Source organism: Micromys minutus (genome assembly GCF_963924665.1).
Source record: "Micromys minutus genome assembly, chromosome: 33".
Taxonomy (NCBI): domain Eukaryota; kingdom Metazoa; phylum Chordata; class Mammalia; order Rodentia; family Muridae; genus Micromys; species Micromys minutus.
The window spans coordinates 7,938,287-7,955,575 of record NC_137968.1 but is presented as its reverse complement, the minus strand read 5'-3'; positions in this window follow the sequence as shown (position 1 = coordinate 7,955,575).

The window sequence follows — 17,289 nt, the reverse complement described above, 5'->3', positions numbered from 1 at the left end:
GAGAAGCTGAGTTTCATTCTAAAAGATTAGCTTTTATATGATCTTTAGGTTAGAATTTTTTTCTTCTAAGATATTGTATTAAAAATATTTTCTGCAGCTTTGAGCTAGGATTCTTCTCTTTCTTCTATTCCTGCTATTCCTTCATATGTTTATTTGATATGGTCACAGATTCCCTGGATGTTTTGCTTCAAAAATGTTTTTTTTAGATTTAATATTCTCTTTGGCTGATGCATGAATTTGTTTTTATATTATCCTTCTAAGCTTGAGAATTTCTCTTCTATCTCTTGTATTCTGTTGATGGTGCTAGTGTCCGTAGTTCTTATTCATTTGCCTAGACTGTTCATCTCCAGGATTTCCTTCCTTTGGGTTTTATTTACTTCTATTTCCATTTATACCCTTGAACACTATCTCTCATTTCCTTCAACTGGTTATGATTTGGGTGGTAGGGGGCTTTCATCAAGGAATATATTCATTTCCTCCCACTCTTTGTATTTTCCTGGAGTTAAGTTAATTTTGTTCCTCTTAAAGGGTCTCTATCACCTTCATAAAATTGGTTTTAAGCTCTTTTCTGGAGCCTCAGCTGTGTTGGAATATCCAGGACTTCCTGCAGTTGGATAAGCTCTCATAAAGTCATTTTGCCCTGACTATTGTGTTCTTATATGAATTTAAAATAATCGTAGGTTTATGGTGGTTTCTGAATTGATCTTTGTTGGATGGAAAATTTCCCCTTGATTTCTGCTTTCTTTCTGAATTTATGAACTGAGTAGCCTATGGTTCTGTTGACTGGTGTATCCTGTGTCCAGTTATATTTCTTTGCTGGTGTTTTGCTGTCCTGTGTGACCTCTGGGGTTCTGGGTACTGATGTGGCCTCTAGTGTGGCAGTAGGCTTTTGTCAGAATTGTGGGCCTGGATAGGAAAAAGGAGAGAAGGTGCTGTTGGGGAAGCTGAGCGTGTTCTCCCATCACTGATTGTATATTTCTTGTGAATCACTTTTCAGCATGTAAGCATGCAGTACTATTTGAAACATCAAGGGACCCTTCATCTTATGTGTTCCACAAATGTTTGAAATAAAATCCAGAAGTTGACCGTACCTGCTCTCTCCATCCCTTCCCTTTCTGTATTCTATTGGCTTAGGCAGGCTCTTGGTGCACATGCACCGACACTGCTGTTCCAAATTTGTCAGGGCTTGTCTTCATTACTCACACAGCCTTCATATGCCACCCTGCCCATTATTTAGAACTTTACCTAACCCCCCTTGCCAAATTACTGCCTTCTTCACTTTTGGGACATAAAGCAGTAATGCTTTTATGTTGATTACTGGACATTCTTCCTAAGATCCTACTTTGCGCGTCCACTACTTTTCCCACAGCCAAGGATCAGAATGCCTGCCAACTCAGGCTTCATTCTTTTTTAATGTGATTTACTTATCTTTATTTTATATATTTTAATGGTTTGCTTTCATGCTTGTACGTGCGCTGTGTGCCCACCTGACGCCTGAGAAGGTAAAAAGAGGATGCTGACCTGTCTAATTATAGTAATGTTGGTACCAGAAACCAATCCTAGCTCTTCTACATGACGGGCATGTTTTCATAACTGCTGAGCCCCCTCTCTCTAGCCACCAGCTATGTATTTTTAGGTGATCTATGTCATCTAGGCTCTCGGTTCTAAAAACATTATTGATGATTCTAAAACTGCATCCTTTGATTCCTCAGTATATGTCTTTAGTCCCACTGTTCACGTATATACAAACAGCTCTCCCTCAACATGTACCTCTTAAAATGCTCAAAATTCGTCCTTTACCTTACTCCCAGTCTGCTTTCTGCCAGTATAAGGATCCATTCAAAGTAGGCCATGTTATTTCCAGTTAGCATTCTCCCTCTTTGTCTCTCTTTCTCTGTCTCTCTGTGTGTCTGTCTCTCTCTCTCTATCTCTCTTTATCTATCTATTATCTATCGATCTATCTCTGTGTGTGTGTTTGTGTGTTTATGCATGTGTGTTTGTGAGCGTGTGCGCGCATGCCTCCTACCTGTGGAATAGAATGTGCGATTTTAGATTCTGCTCCAAGGCCACATCTGCTTCCTTGCTACCATGACTCCCACCATTATGATCACTGACTTACCCTGAAACTATATCCTTCCAAAATCTTTCTTCCAGAAGTCGTCTTCTCCGTGTTATTCTACCACAGCAATAGAAGTCAACAGGGCACAGGTCACTCTCACAGCCATACTTGACCAATCTCCAACATGACACAGCAATAGATGTAAACAGGGCACAGGTTACTCTCACAGTCGTACCTGACCGATCTACAACATCCTTCTGAGTCTAGTCAATTGGACAAACATCATGCCATCATCTCACATATATGTGCCCTGTAGGTAGGTCCATGTCAAAGAAAGCATGACTGCAGTTAGGAAGAATAGACACAGAAACTCTATGAAGCAATGAAACTCTTGTTAATAATGATAGAGTCTAAGTGTGAGTGCTACGGGGTTGATATAGTTATTCTCACCATGGTAATGTTAAGTATATATACATTGTTTTTATTACTGATCTAGGATTATAACATTTGAGAAAGTGTGTATACACCAGAATTTCATGTTATATAGAAGTTCATTATCTATCAGTATAAAAATGTTACTAGACTCGGTCTTGAAACGTATTCCATTTTCTTTAACAGAATACTATGATGAGGTAATTTGCATTTTTATTTTTCTGATTAAATCACATGGGTAGTAGTTAAATACCTATGGAAACTAAAATCAAGCATGTATGACTTCAACTACGACCTCCATCTTTACAACGTAAGGACTGAGCAAGACACAAAATCTCTGGCTCCATTTGTATTCATAATTTCTTAAAGCATTATTACATTACATCACTTGAATAAGATAAAGACAACTTACTTAAAATTATCCATAAGGTACACTTTAGGACATATGACCTATAAATACACTAAACATGACCTCTCTTAATACTGAATATCAACCTGAATTGTTACTTTGGTTTTCTTTGCTATGTGCACAATGTGCCACATATCAATTGACTCATCGACTTATTCATAGAGACAGTCTGATAAAACAGACATCTCAATAAATAATCAAAGTACAATGTAAAATGTTCTGAGGGCAGATGTTCAATTAATGTGTAATAACTGATTCAGCAAGGAACTGAGTGTGAGGATTAACTTTACCATCTCTTCCTAAAGATGCCGGTTTAGTGTTATCCTTCATCACATTCTGGTAACTATTTACAGTTTCATGTATTTATCACATGCAAACATCTATCGCAATATACTTCATTTATATCTGTGGCTAGCATGGGGGAAAGAAATAGAGTATGAATATGAAGACTCAAATCCTAAAAATGACACCATGGTTTAGTGCTTAGAATCAGAAAATGGAGGCTTTCAAAATGAAAAATTCTTTAGTGACTTTTTTTTTTTTTGATAAATATCCAGTTCCATCCATAGCAGCCCATTTGAACTGTTGCATAAGGAAGTACAATTAGCAAAAACTGAAAAAAGTAGGATGTTTAAATCCTCTTGAACTAGTTTATCCCCTGAATTTCCAGTAAGCACTTAATGAGGAGATGAACCACAAGTCCAAAATACCATCCTGCTATTTTTCCAACTTCAAGAAAAATAGACATCATTAAATTTTAAGCCCAAAAATATTATACTCACTTATCATCATCCAACATTACTTAGAAAACAAAAGTTGACTATCCAAATAGAGCTTTATTTATTCTAGGCTCTCACAACGAGAGGAATGGCTTTAGACAGATGCTTTGTCAATGACAAATTAGTCTGGAGGGAAATGCAGCCACCTTGGGGAAAACCATAGACCCAACCACTTTTAGTTGCAGAAACACTGGAAACTGTTTTCTGTTCTTAAATTTCTAAATAAACGTTTGTTAAAATAAATATTAAGAACATTTTTAAATTAGATTTAAATAAATCCACTAGAGGCTAAGATTACAGTTTTAAGTAACCCACTAATCAACTCTCTGATTTCATGTCAATAAAGTTACTGGCAAGATTTTGCAGAGTGTTCGATAGCATTAGCCACAAAAACAAAAATGTGTTTGTAAGCACACATTATCACATTAAGTGTGCACTGATTTAATTTTTTTTAGAATTTCATTGAAGTTTTGATCTTGAACTGATCTAATTAATACTTTTGCTAGTAGTGATTTTTTTTGTAACTCAGTGAAAAACATTTGGTTCTGAAAGAAACTCATTTTGATTCATAGATTCTATAACTCTGCAGTAGTTATAGAACAAGGGCAGCACAAAGGCATATGCAAATTTTTCCCAGATATTAACAAAAGCCTAGGTGGATGGAAGAGATGGAAAGACCCCTGGAAGGTCTCTGCTGAACAGAAGGAAACTCCCTCTAACTACAGAACTTTAACCTCAAGGTGTCCATGCTGGGTACCCTGCAGGGCTACCCTGCCCTCTAATTTTCCCTTCCATCGATTAGTTTTGCTACCTCACTTTGGTATTTACTACTTTGACACTTGCTTCAGTGCTGGGGGCAGGTGTGGAGAAGAAACAATTGATCAACTCGGAAATAAGAAAACAAACAAAAAAAAAAAACAAAAAAACAAAAACCACACAAAAAAACAACCAAAAACAGAAACAAACAAACAAAACCCAGAAGCAATTTACCTACGCTTCTCTTAACCATAGGAAAGTAGGTTTCTCGATGTGTTCTTGCAAATTCAAACGTAAGTGTATATAGAATTTGTGGGGTTAAAGAGCCAGCTGTTTGAATGCCAAAAGCTCCTGGGGAGTTGGACATTCTGCTTGACCAAATATAAATAAATAAAATTTATGTATTTACTAGAGTTCATGGAAGATTCCAATGAGTAAAAGGAGATAAATTGTAACAAGATTCTCCACTCTTCTAAATTACCAGTTTGTAGGTTTTACAGCATAAAAACAATGCACTCTTCTGTACAGAGTCTGTTCCCTCAAGGCACTGAGTACATCTTCCCTCTCTAGTCTTGATCGTTTCTGATCCTATAGTAATCTCTTGCTAGTTGGCAAGTATCTTCCGGTTCCTTTACCTGGAATCTTTACCTGGACAAAACTCCGCTCTTCTCTTGAAGTCCAGACATTAACTATCCCTCATCCTCATCCTCATTCCATATTCAACTTCATTTTCTCCTTTATCCTCACAGGCTGGAAACAGTACTGAAAATTGTGATTCTATGAGCTAAGATAAATCTTTACTCCCTGAGTTTTTCATTTGCATATTTGGTCCTAGCTTCACCCTGGCATGGTGATTTTCGTCCCTTAAATGTCGTGCCCAGAGGCAGGTCTTCAAATTAGCAAGTCTGCCTTTGTTCCATGTGTCTTTCTTGAAAGACAAGTCTAGAGAGACACTCTATCCTTATCTTTGTCAGCTTCAAACAGCAAGGATTTCTGAAACTGGATTCTAGCTAATGGGAAAAACAGCTTGGGAAGGAAGGGCTTAGAAATAGGTGAGGTCAATCAGAAATGTTGAATTGGAAGTTTGGAATCATTTGCAAAGAACACACTCATCGAAGATCCAACATTGTTACAGCCTGCTGTGTCTGATGGAGAGGTAATACCTGATTAATAATAGTGCTGATAGGGAATGGAGCACGGAGCAAATGGGCTGAGCCTTTGAAGTTAAAGCAGGAGAACACAGTCTAATGTTAGTCTCTAGTTAGGTAAATAGTTTCCAGACAGTCTGGGGAAAATGCAACTAAGTCAAAGAAGGAACTTCTCTTAAGATAAAGGTCAAAGGTCACTGAGCATAAGTGTGCCATGTCTGGGCAGCTAGTCCATGCTAAGCTAGAGCAAGTGGGCCAGAGAAAATGGAGCAGAGACGATGATGATCCTGGAAGGAGGGCGGCCATCTTTTCTGTCAACTGTGCTACAAACTGTCTACATAGCACTGGACACTTTCCTTAGTCTCTGAGCCTCAATTGGCATGATTTTAAAATACACATGTTCACACTACACATGTAAGGGCTTTTTATTAGAAATGACGGTGTGCAAAATCTCTATGGTAGAACATGCTGTGTGTTCAAAACTCCTTAACTATACCTCCAGCTGTTAAATTAATACCCAACCTAGCCTTTAAAATAAACACAGAAGCAGAAAGAATGAGATCCGAGAGTTGAAATAAAGGAACGTGAAAAGATAAATAGCTAGAAATAGATCCAGGAGGTCTATTTAGAACGAACGCTGCCGCATGAGCCCTGGAACGTGGGAGAAAAGGAAATATTTTTCTATGGTGAAAAGAAAAGAAATAAAGTAGTCTGGGGCCATTTGGGATCTCAGCCATGTACCCCTGCTGTGTTAGCATCAAGCGACTAGGTCCCTCAGTAGCTGGGGGGTTTTCAGTGGTTTCTATTATAATTCTGTCTTCGCTCAAAAGTTACCAATAATTTTTCTTCTGAGCTTTTCTATAGCTCAACTTGTTTCTTTAAGGGTACCCTTTGGAGGAAGTCTATAGTTGTTACTAGAATGCAAGGAGGTGGAAGAAGAGACACAAAAGAAAATGATGCATCCATAAAAGCTAGCCATGCTGTGGCAGGGAGAAACCTCAGGGGAGCCTACACCTACATAGAGGATGAAAGGCAGTGAAGGGATGCTAAGAGAGGGAAAAGCAATACCAAGAGGTCAGACTAAAACCCACAGTTACACACAAGTGACCCTGAGTGGTCTGAGCACACTGTATATATAATCGGGCTATCAATTCAAGAGGAAGTAAGTCAGAGAAGTATATTAGAAGTAGAAAGAAGGAGTGAAAAATGATACAATTACATTTCACTTTTTGCAAATGAAAGCTTTTTAAAGCGCTGTTAGATTGCCCACACTGTTAATTAAAACTTAGCTACTTTTCTTTGTTATTGACATTCACCATGTGGAATGGTCCAATGAGGGCCTTTATTCTTCTTCTCATGGTCATAATATAGAAAACACTATCACACTCTATAATGTGAATTTCCTGAGTAACCCAGCAAATCTCTGTGCTTATTTTTGACAGCATGGCTTAATGTGTACCATTTTCACAGCTTAAATAGAGACCCAACTTTGGCAGCCAAGAAAGCAAGAAAACAACTAATTTGTTGAGTTTTGTCCATTAAACCATTGGTCAGTTGAGTATAAGAGAACACCACAATGAGTTTATCATACAAATCAAGTTTATTTGTGTATAGATGGATCTTCAATTTCCTAGGTAATTTAATTTCCATCTTTCTAAAAGCCATGTCCAAATGGTATAATGTACACATCCTTGTTATAAACTCTTTAAATGTGGATCCAACTAGAGGTTTAGAATGGCTAGTCAGGTTCAATGGAGTTTAGTCTTCATCCAATGACATTCACCTCTAAGGAAGTTGACATTAACTGGACACAAGCACACAAGCAGATCTGAACAGTAAAATTGTCTGGAGCTTGGCTCAGAACTCCAGGGTTCTCTGGGAAACTTTGACTTCTGGACACTTCAGCTGGTATCAGCAAGCAACACAATGAAATGGATCTAATTTCGATGCCTGGCTTACTTTAGAATACCATTCCAAAAGTCTTCAACAGATTGAGAAACAGGAAATCAGGTACCCACAGTGAACTACATAGTCTTGAGTACCTACCTGGTTATGGACACTCTAGATCTGTGACCTCGTCACAACAGGGAGGGACTATTACAGAAGCCCCTCTACTTATATATGCTCTATTAGTCACTCTTTGATTTGACCAAATATCCAACTAATAACCACAGGAAGAAATGGTTTACTTGGGCTTACAGTTTGAAGGTCTAGTCCATGGTGGCAGTACAGCCATTGCTGTAGGAACATGATGTCACTATCACATTGTAACTTCAGTCAAGAGGCAAAAGAGGTGATTCTGGTACCCAACTTGCTTTATTTGTGTTCAGCTGGGGACCCCACTCCAAGGGAGCATGTCTCCATTATTCATAGTTAGTCTTTCTGCCTCAGTTAAACTCCTGTAGAAACATCTTCACCAGAGAACAAAGATGTTTCCATGGAGATTCTAAATGAAATTAAGTGGATGATGCCGCTTGACCATCGAGATACCAACCTTGTCTCACAGAATTCTAAAGAACTTCCAAAAACTGACTTTAACCCATTTCTGCTGAAACAATGCCCTCTTCTTTACTCAATTCTCCCTTACCAACCAGCACGATGGGAGATTTATTACCAGTTCCCTAGAAGTTAAGTCTCTGTGGATAAAAATAGTTGTCAAGAGTTCTGAAGTATTTGGGGTCCTTATTTTAAGCAACACTGGCTTTTTTGGTCTTCCAGAGTTTCTCCCTTGATCTCCTGCCAGGGTTCAGGTAGCCAGTATGTCTGATGTGGCATCCCCTGTAATCAGTGGGCACAGTCAGAGAGATCATGTGAGTGGCAGCCTAATCATTTCTTGTTTGAAATATAAATTCATGTTCCTGAAGTCAGGTCCCTGGAAACCTGACTTTCCCAATGCACTGCAAAAGTGCCCAAAATAACAGCATAATAGCACTTCTATTGAGTATGATTATGGTTAAGATTTTGAGTGATTATGATTATGATTGCTTTATTTGGTTTCATTGTTGCTCTTTATTACTTGGTGGAATCAAACTCAAGGGTTGACATGTTGCCGAATACTTAATCACACTACAAACCCTGAGATTATGTTATGAAGTGGGGAAAAACATTCTAGCTGTAGTGTGGCTCAGCCCTAGCACAGACTTTAATCAAGAGCTTTCTGCCTATTGTAAAGAGCGTTAAATAAAGTCAACCATAGGTCAACAAGCAGAGCAGGAGGGAATGAACATAGGGAAAAACATGGGTAGTATGAGGAAGTCAGGAGGACTAAGAGAGAGACACATAGGAAATAGAAGGGAGGGACTCCACGTTTGAGGGGTTTTGAGACATCATGGAAGAGAACTTTGCAGTAGAAGGTATTGGTTGAGGAGGAAAATCAATTGGGTGCTTCTCTGCCTCTTTGAGCTAGCAGGCTTTCACCCCAGCATCTGTCTTCTGAGTATTTGTAAAATCAAATGACAGAAATTTTGTTTAAAACAGCAGTGGTACAAGCAGGTCAAATTTCTACCAAACTACTTCCCTTGCCCCTTTATTTTATTTTGTTTGTTTGGAACACGGATTCCCTACATTGTACCATCTGACCTCGGCCTTGTGACATTTGGCTTCACTAATGATGCTGATTTATGATCCTCCATTTGTTTCTTCACTCCCTCATCAGCTTTCTTACTTGATCTTCTTGTCTGTTCTGAAATAAATGCTCTATCTTAATACTATATTAAAACGTCAAAAGGATTCCCTCATTTTGATTCAAGCCAGCACAACAGTTTTATTTAAATATCAGGTCCATAAATAGTTCAACACATCCGTTGTAACAATGAAAATGTAATTTGATTTGAGACTAAAGAGGAAAGCAATAGAATTGCTTTATATTTGGTATTTACAACATCACAGGTACCACAGTAGTTACTTTGTTTGCATGGAAAAAGGTATAAAATGATGGATAAGAGCATCTGTTTAATATTAGCTAGTAGGCATAGGACTCAGTGTGGGCATTTATTAGTTTTGAAATTAGAACAAATAACTAGGAAAAGATTTTCAATTTTTTCTTTAAAACAAAACTGCAATTACTACCTACCCTAGAGCTATTTTAAAAATTAACTGAGATGACATATATTAAAAGTGTTAGCAAGCATGGTGCTTTTAAGCAAGAAATGCCGGGCAGCATATTAAAAAAAATTTCATATGCCAATGCATGTGTGTGTATGTGCATAAACACATACACAATGCACATGTGGAAAACAGAGGACAGCTTTTAGGAGTCTGGTCTCTTCAACTTCTATGTGGGTTTTATGGATTAACCTAGACTGTCAAACTTAGAAGCAAATGGCTTAACCCACGCCCTCATCTCATGGGTTCACTCAATTCCTACCGATTGCAGCTTTTAATCTTCATTGACGAGGTCTGTCATTGAGTTCTACCATATAGAATAAATCTAAGAAAACCTGTGTAATTTGCTAGCTGACTGCGCAGGTATAAGTTGGCTGCAAAAGATTTTCTTTCTGGTCTGTTTGCAGGACATGAATTCTGACACAGCATGTTCATACTTGATATTTTGTGGTCCATATACATCCATGTGGCTTCACTGCCATGAGTCTGTAAGGAATAATTAGACTTTATAATTATTATTTAACTTCACGTATAATTTTTAATGAAGCTATACAAAGCTCCCTGGCTCTCACCTGTAAAAAGCACAAGATCCTTTCTCCTGGTGTTTTGAAGAGGATAAAATGAGAAAATAAACATTTGAAAACAACTTATAAAGTGTTGGCTTCTCTTAACACCAGCTTTGTGTGAATAGGTATTATTTTTCTAACTAAAGGATAAATGTGATTCTTAGTAGATGCACCGTTCCCCACCCCCAATACTTACAAAATGTTTGAGCAGGCAGAGCTGCTTCCTGCGCCTTCTCTTTTAACTCTGGAAAGAAATCTCTTAGAAGATATAAAACATTTGCTCTCTGGGACATCACAGGAATCTTAATCCCTGGGGTTAGACACACTGAGACCCCCCGCTGACCTCTGAATCAGGAACTAGAGACTCCCAAGTCACCCTGCTTCCTGGTCCAGCCCATGCTAAAGCAGTTTCTAAACTGCTTTATTCCAGGCCAGCTTCTCTGTTCTTTTTCATTGCTCTTAAGTAATGACAAATGACTACTAACTTCTCTTTGAGAATGCGTTAGCAGTCTGAAACCATGTTATAATCTTTTTTACTCGATATTGTAGCCTTGCTCAAATTTCTTTGACTAACTCAGCAAGTCTTTCTTTTGACAGTCAAGATGGTTCCAGGACTAACTTCCCATCGCTTTCCCTGAGTCGTGCCTCATTGTTTCTCTCAACTGTGATAATACCCCACCTACCTGCAGATTCTGAGAACATTCCCACACATTTGGGGTCGTAGATCACTTTCACAGCATTCTCCCTGATTCCAGTAAGCTAGTGTGGTTTCTTTCACCCGAGAGGCTCATGTCTCCTGTTGTTTATACACTATTAATAGCCTCTAGTCATATAAGGAGGAGAAGCAATTTTATTTACCCACGTGAAACTTCTAACGTAGTATTCTAGGGACTGCGGTGGGTAAAACGAAGTGAAAGCATGAATACATTTATATTTTCCCTAAGCATTAAAGCAGGGAGCAAGCAGCAATGAATAGGCTAAAGAGGCCATCGGAATGTGGGCCTATACAGCATCTTAATAAAGGAAAGGAGTTTAGAAAATATGGCCAAAGGAGGCAATTATGGAAAGTCATAAGAAAGTATGGCAAATAAGTATTATTTGATTTGGGGGGGGGGGAACATTTTTACACATGGAAATATTCTCTACACAGGAAAATACGAGTTCTATTTTGAGAGCTTTACTCACCAAATGTCAATGGCATTTAACTTAAAATAATCCCTATGTCTCAGAGGCATATTTTGGCAAGACATACATACTGGTCCTGTTACTTTGTATGACATTCCTAAATATTATGGCCTTGGTGAATCTTGAACTTCAGATCTGTGGTATTCATTCAGGAAACAATGCTTTAAAGGGATTAAAAAAAAAAAAAAAAAGATGGTGAACCATTCAGAGAGTCTGGGTGAGTGACTGCAGTTGGAACTACAGTCTAGAAACATCAACATATTTACCATGTCTTCCAGAGAGAAACATACTAAGAGTTACTAAAATCTTCTCTACCTAACTACAATATTTCTGCGGCTGAATGGCTCACTGTCCTTGGAAAGAAACCATAGACAGCAAAGCTATTTCTATTTCTTAGTTTAATATCAGAAAGACAGTTCAGGACTGGGAGAGTCAGTCTGCAGCTCAAGGAGCAGATAAATACTTAGCTTAGCCCTAACCCTTTCCCAGAAGCTGATCTCAAATGAGAAAACCACAGGAACTATGAGAAAATGCCAGCCTACGGATTCGTAAGTTCCCAGATCCCTACAGAAGAGCTTCACAAGGGTATGTATGTTTTAGTATTCTTGGAAATTACTAGGTAACTACTCTTTCTCAAAGTCCATTCAACCATGTAAACATGTGAATGACTAAGAACCCACATCAATATCCTGAAAGACTAAGGGGGGCACAAGAATAAAACTCTTTCAATGGGTGGTTTCCTTCCCATGTTTAGATATTTACTAGCACTTTGCATATCTAATATTGATACTTATGGAATAAACTCTACCTATCCTTACACCCATATCTATCGAAGGGGATATATAAGAATGATGGTGATTAACAGCCGTAGTTCCTAAGCCCAGGAAGCTGAAGGCATTCAGATAAATTCAACCCTGAAAACATTGTCAGTTATGACGATAATTTAAGTTTAAAAGAAAAAGTTGAGTATTAGCAGATGCTAGATGAGGTTCTTCCCAGAAGTTCCTTCTTACCTAAAGCTTAGATTCGTCTAAGATAGACACAGTTGCCACTTCTTTTTATTCTAGATAGTTTTATGTCAACTTGGCAAAGCTAACGTCATCTGAGAGGAGAAAACCTCAATTAAGAAAATGTGTTCATCACCAACCAATGTCCATACAAGGGCTGGACCTAGGCCCCCTGCACATATGTTGCAGATGTGCAGCTTGGTTTTCATGGAGGTCCCCCAACAACTGTAATGGGGACTGTCCCTGACTCTGCTGCCTGCCTGTGGATTCTGTTCCCCTAACTAGACTACCTTGTTTGGCCTCAGGGGGAAAGGATGTGCTAGTACTTCAGTCTCTAAGTTGGTAACCAAGGGAACCTCCCCTTCTCAGAGGGCATACAAAGGGGCCATGTGTGAAAAGGGCTGGGAGTGGGGGCAGGGATAAGGATGTGAAGTGAAGACATAAATAAGTAAATAAATAGGAAAAAAAAAGAAAATACGTTCATGAGATTGGGCTGTAAACAAGCTTAAAAGATATTTTACTAGTGATCAATGAAGGATGAACCAGCATATTGGTGTTATTCTGGGCTGTATTTGTTGTTTCTTAATTTGTTTGTTTGTTCAAGAAAGCAGGCAGAGCAAGAAATGATGATCAGGCTAGCAAGCAAAGTGCCTTCATTGACTCTGCATCAGCTCCTGCCTCCAGGTTCCTGCCCTGCACGAGTTCCTGTCCTGACTTCCTTCAATCATAGACTATGATATGGAAGTATAAACCAAATCAACTCTTTCCTCCCCAACTTGCCTTTGGTCATGGTATTTCATCGTAGCAGCAGTAAACTTAACTAGAACAGAATTTGTACCAAATGTGGATTATGTGTATTTCTGTTACAGACATTACCATGTTTGGTCATATTTGGGGGAGAGTTGAGGAAGGATTTTGAAACTTTAGTATTTAGTAAACAAAACACTGAGTATTGAGGCTGTTCTGTCAAACCTAAGATAAGAATGTGGAGAGTAATGTAGACAGGACAGCCCTTCTAAATTTTCAGTGGGAAGTTTGAGAGTCCTTAATTACTCTACCAGGACAATTTGCTATTTTGAGCTGGGAATCTGTGGTTTTGGTTAGCTGGTGCTAAAGAACCATTAAAGTAAAATCTTTGATCCACTGAGCTGAGATATCAGTGGTGATTAGCACGAGACTGATGTTATAGGGTGAGATCATTCAGGAAGTGTTTTCTCAGAGTTAGCACATGCCACCTGTGATCACAGTGGCCAAGCTTGTACCTTGTGCTGGAAGGCTAACTTGGTCATATGTAAAAGTCTTTCAGGGCTATTAGTTTTGAAGGCATGAAGGGGTCTTGGACAGCAACTGAGGCTTTGCACTGTGAGAGGCCAGGAGAGTCTTTGGATGGAAATTTATCTTGGTTGCAGCAGAAAACCCCCACATTTTGGAGATATCAGTACCATATGACAATGATCAATAGCAAAAGCTTTGGAGTTGAACTGGCCCAAGTCTTAAGGAAGCTGTGTATGTTGCAGAGGGTGGAGCCTGAGAAATGGCTCAAATAATTCTGAGGAGCCCAGAAAATTGTAAGTGAGTCCAAGATGTTGGACATAGAATGATTGACACAGTTGGAGTTTGGTTTCCCTTTAATCTAATTGTTAGTGTACCTTGCTTCTTTCCTTTAGAAGTAAATAAGTTAACTTATTTTCAATTTCTAGAAGCCCACAACTGAGAGACTTTCGATTTTAAAACAGACATGGGATGTTTTTAAAGGACTGAATAGTTTAAGAGACTAACATGTTTGCATTTATGAATGAAACTATGAAACATTTTTAACTTTGTAAACTATCTTATGTGATGTTTACATCACTGTGTGATCTTGTAGATGAACAGTAATATAAACACTGCACCTTTACAGTGATGTATCTATGTGTCAACTTGACAATGGTTCATTTATTGGGGATAGTTTTATGTCAGTTTGACACAAGCTAAGGTCATCTGACACGAGAAAATCCTCAATTAAGAAAATGCCTTCAAACCATCAGGCTGCAGGCAAGCCTGTGAATTTTTTTAAAGTTAATATTGGGTAGAGGGCATCTCTTTGTGGGTGGTGCCATTACTGGGCTTGTAAACATGAGTTATATAAGCAAACCAGAAGGATCAAGCTAGTAAGCAACACTCTGTAGGGTCTGTATCAGCTCCTTCCTCCAGGTTCCTGTTTTGATTCCCTTCCACAATAGACTATAATGGGGGTGGAGGATAAGACATAAAAGGCCTTATCTTCCTAATTTGATTTCAGTCATGGTGTTTCATCTCAGTAACAGCATCCCCAACTAGGATTCTCTCCCTACTGAAATGTCATTGACTTCAAATGACTAAAGTCCTCCACAAAGGAAGGGGATAGAAGGCAAATGGCATATCTAGAACCCAGAATACCAGTCATAAACTACTACCTTTCCTTGCACCCATCTGTCTTCCTTAAGAATTTTTTACTTTGTCTCTAAAATTGTATATATAGCCCAATTCTCGCTTCTCTATGAAGATATCTATATATGTTAATGAAACTTCTAGTGTTACAAAGTACTCTCATTTCCAATGAGCCATTATAAATAGGTTCATAAGCTTTATTACTTGTTAATCTCCCCATTGTCAATTTGTTTCCACAGACTAAAAATTTGAGATTCCCTACAAGAGGGAAGAAATTCTTGTCCTACACATAGATACACACAAAAACTAATGATATATTTAGACGAGCAGCCATTAACCATTCACATATGCAACCTTTACCTAGTTAAGCAGACATAACCGAACAAGAGTGCATTTCTATCCTTCTACTCAACATCTGAGAAGGATTAGAAGAACACAGCCCTGACATTCAACACCCCTGGTGAATAAGATGAAATTCAGTCTCTAAGTATAAGTCATAGTGAGCACTGAGAAGAAGAAAATAACAGAAAATGCAGCACTGGGATGGGGAAAGGAGACCTTCATGAGGAGGTGGAACTTCAACTGGGATCTGAAGAAAGAATCAGTTTTGAGAATTGTGGTTCTAAGAAGAAAAACAAGCAAACAAACAAAACAGCGCTCTGCAGACTCTAAAATAAGAATACCTAGTCAGCCATTCTGCAGTCCTAAGCTGTCACAATGGTGAGGGTATGTGAATGCATTCTCTTCTCCAGGTACAGACTGGATACAGGAAAGGGGTCTGCGGGTGACTCTACATCTAAAGGGTCTGTTATGGATCTCACTCTAGGATGAGGACATAAAAATCACACACCATCAGAAACTCGTGGTTCTGTGGCATCAATGGATGAAGTAAGTGGATTTAATAAGCTTAGAAGAAAGCAGAACACACTTCAACAGATCTGGTATCTAAGACGAGATCTGAAAGCATAATAAGTCAGTGGATTGCTTACAAACAGAGGAACCACCACCTTTGTATGGACATTTTCTGTATGGATAGATATGTAAATCTGTAATTTCCAAAAAATGACTATGCAGGAGATTATATGTGGTTTACATTTGATACTTGATGGAGACAGACAGGTTATGATAGTGAATATAAAATCAGAAACTGAAAAAGAAGTAAATAAATACAGTCAAATATACAAATGTTTTGTAAGAATCAAATAGAATATTCTTTGTTGGCAAAATGATTTGGCAGATAAAATTGCTTCCCACACAAATCTGGTAACTAAAATTCAATGCCTGCAACTCAGGCAGTAATGACATATAATTATTACCTGATCCTCCCTTTTGTTGCTGTGAATAGACACTATGACCAAGGCAATTTGTAAAGCAAGAATGCGTTTAGTTTGGAGACATGCTTACAGTTTTGGAGTGTTAGTCCATGACCATTGTGGTAGGTAATGAGGTGATAAGCAGATGATCGTGGGGTTACAGTGGTAGCTGAGAGCCCACATCTGATCCACAGTTGCAGGTAAAGTGTGAGGGAAAAAGAACATAGAAGGAAACAAGAAAAGGAGGGAAGGAGAAGAGGGAAAGAGAAAGAGAAAGAGAAAGAGAAAGAGAAAGAGAGAAAGTTGACATGACATGGTGTAGCATGGATGTGCTTTAGAGAACTTAAAGCTGGTGACAAACCTTCTCCAACAAGGCCACACATCTCTGTATCATATATCATTCCAAAAATGTTCCACAAACTGAGGACCAAGCATTCAAACACATGAGCTTATGAGAGCTAGTCTTGTTCAAATCAACTACTATATCTAGTAAGGGTAGGAAAAGAAAACAAATTCCACAAATGTGTGCTTTATCCTCTACATCTGAACCATAGTACAGACATACCCACCCACCAACACATATACACAAAACACACACACACACACACACACACACACACACACACACACACTCAAGAGTAATTTAAAAATTGTTAAAATAATTAGAATTTTACTACCTGTCATTAGCTTAGTATTTCATTCCTTTGGAAAGGTACTATCACAACACATGTTTAATTCTTTAGAAAACTGCTACCAATGAGACACTTGGAGCTTCCTTATTAGGGTGCACTGTTTCTTGCTATTATACAGAGTTGATTTCCTAAGGGAAAACATGGATCAGATTGTATAAGAGTTACCTATGTCACAAAGCAAAAGTATATTCTTCCCCTACTCTACTAAAATAACTGAATTCTTAACACCTCTGATATTCTATCTACAACAAAGGGGATACACAAAATAATTCATAGAGTTTGCTAAATTAAATGTGTTCCACAATTGAGAAGTATGATTTGGAAGAAGGTATCAAATACTTATTGTCTTTCTAAGAGCTTTACTAAATAGCACAGAACAATATGATAACTAATCTGGTTTTTACCATTATGACTTTGGATTTGAATGTCC